The following is a 2,355-nucleotide window of genomic DNA, read 5'->3' as shown; positions in this document are numbered from 1 at the left end:
TAGATTCGCGTAACGACTGAGTTTTCCATACCGTGAAAAGGGCAGCCTGTGCGCGAGCATATTCCACGATATAGGAACATTCGTAATGGGTATATGGCTATCCGGAAGCTGCTAGCACCTTGAGCTAACCGTGTTCATATTAAAAGAAAGTACTTGTAATACGTACTAAAAGGTCATCCTCCCAGCCCGATTGGTTCAGAAGTTATCCAATTTCATGGGTTTCGCCTGTAACAGCCTAATATTACTATACTAAGCAGATCATCTACACATATTCAACTAAATCAAAGGATATAAGTATTTCTACTTTAATAAGTAAGTTTGCTCTATCAGTACAAACTAAGTTGCATTTTCCAAATCAGATAGGAGTCGAAGACCTTTCGATTTTAAGTCTTTTGCTTAACCGTTTACTCCATTAGCCAAGCCATGGTATGGTGTCACTTTCTTGACAAGGTAATTGCTTCATTGCTTGTGAGAAAACCTCCGTTTAATGGAGCTTGCTTTAGAAGATTTTTGTATGATACGTTGTGTATATTTCAAATAATCACACTCTATATGGACTCTCCTGCCCCGTTCACGCCGATCATACCGATATCTTGGGTGGTCAAATTATGTGGTTGTAGACTGCCACAGGATCTTAATACGAGAACAGCGCTATCTAACTTGTAGCTATAAGTTTAGTAGATAGAATTTGGCAAGACCGCTTGCCATTAGTGTAGTTTTGGCACCGATTCAACCTTTATTTTATGATGGCTCTAAGCATATCTTTCGACTTAAGTAAGGTAACTGACAAACAAGGTATTCTATATACGCAATTACTATGGAGAGTGGCAACAACACGTTACAGTGCTAAATATAAGGCTGCAATTTTAATGCATGGCCTATCTCATCTATCAGCCATTGTATAACATTACTGCCGAATGAATCTATTAACGACAGACGATCGAGAAAGAAATGGCCTATTATATGATAAACCTATTATAGAAATTATGTTCACAGTAGAAGTGGTATAAGATGTGACGAAAATCTAAGCAACAAAGATAGGCCTGCGTTAGAAACCATAGGTTATTTTAGTTACTATAAGGTCTTTACTTATCCACTTATTTCATTAACCTATCATACCTTTTATGAGACTATCACAGGATCTTAAGTATACTTTGAGGTCTCGCACGGGTATACCGTATGTGACTGGCCTTGAAAGAAAGAATCAATTTGTCATTGGCATACCAAATACGGAATAACCACTAAATTGTTTTTAATCATATCTCACCATTATTATATATATATTTAGCGGAATTTAACCAATGATCGCCACCTTCCGTTCGAGCCAACTAGTCAGATGTTGATTTTAAAGGTAGGACACAGCCACCTAACCAACAAAGTCCAACGAATAATTCGTTAGTGGTAGATTTGTAAGCAAAAAAAAAGACAGAATGACTTTTCAATGGAACCTCTACCGATCCACTGCCGTTCGGTTAACGCTCCGTTAGCCGTTAGTCCAATGTTGGCGTAGATCCTGGCGCGCAGTGATCAGAACTAATCGTTGCAAAGCCTGCTTGCTTTTTAGCTCCGTCTGTAGCTATTTACCGATGTGTGACAGCGGCGACGGCTGGTTCTACTTCTGCTGATGCCGGCTGATGAAAACCTCAGCCAAATACTCAAAAAATACCAATGTTAGGGTTACGGAATCGCGATCGGTACGCGTTTGATAAGGAAGATCAAAGCGGACAAGGTTATCAGCGGGAAATGCTATTTCGGGGAAAATTAGCCGTGAAACAAAACAGTCGAACAACGTCACAAACGTGCATTTTACTAAGCAATGCGATCCGTCGTCTTATTAAAAGGTTGAGTTAATTTTTATGAAAATAAAGCTTAGTTATCATGGATGTTAGTTATGAGTAAGACGAACACTATTTCAGAACAGATATACATACTATAGTATCAACATTATATTACAAAGCCTAGCTCCGTTTACTTCTAAGCAAAAATAACTATCTGAAAAACATAAATGTCAACAGAGGTACGCATGATTTGATCTGAATCTTTCCAGAACAATAACATTAAGTTTTTTTTTTTTTATTATTGGAAGCAAAATCTGAACGTGCCACCGTCTTCTGGTAGCGTTTGCTTTATTGAGAATGATCTGTATTTTAATTCAACAAATGGCGAACTCAGAAGATGAATGTTTTCGCGTAATATTTCACGCAATACGCCGACCTCTTGTCAACTCCTGCGGGGGAGTTTGTGTACACAACTTTATGGGAAATAATCAAGCGAAGTTTGGAGCGTTCGACGAAAGGTAACTTCTACTACAAAGTGGTTTCGTTTTTTCTTTTTTTTTTTTTTTTTTTTTTTTTT

The sequence above is a fragment of the Varroa jacobsoni genome, unplaced genomic scaffold (assembly GCF_002532875.2).
Source record: "Varroa jacobsoni isolate VJ856 unplaced genomic scaffold, vjacob_1.0 scaffold_999, whole genome shotgun sequence".
Taxonomy (NCBI): domain Eukaryota; kingdom Metazoa; phylum Arthropoda; class Arachnida; order Mesostigmata; family Varroidae; genus Varroa; species Varroa jacobsoni.
The sequence above is the reverse complement of the archived record's forward strand: the minus strand, read 5'-3'. Positions refer to the sequence as shown.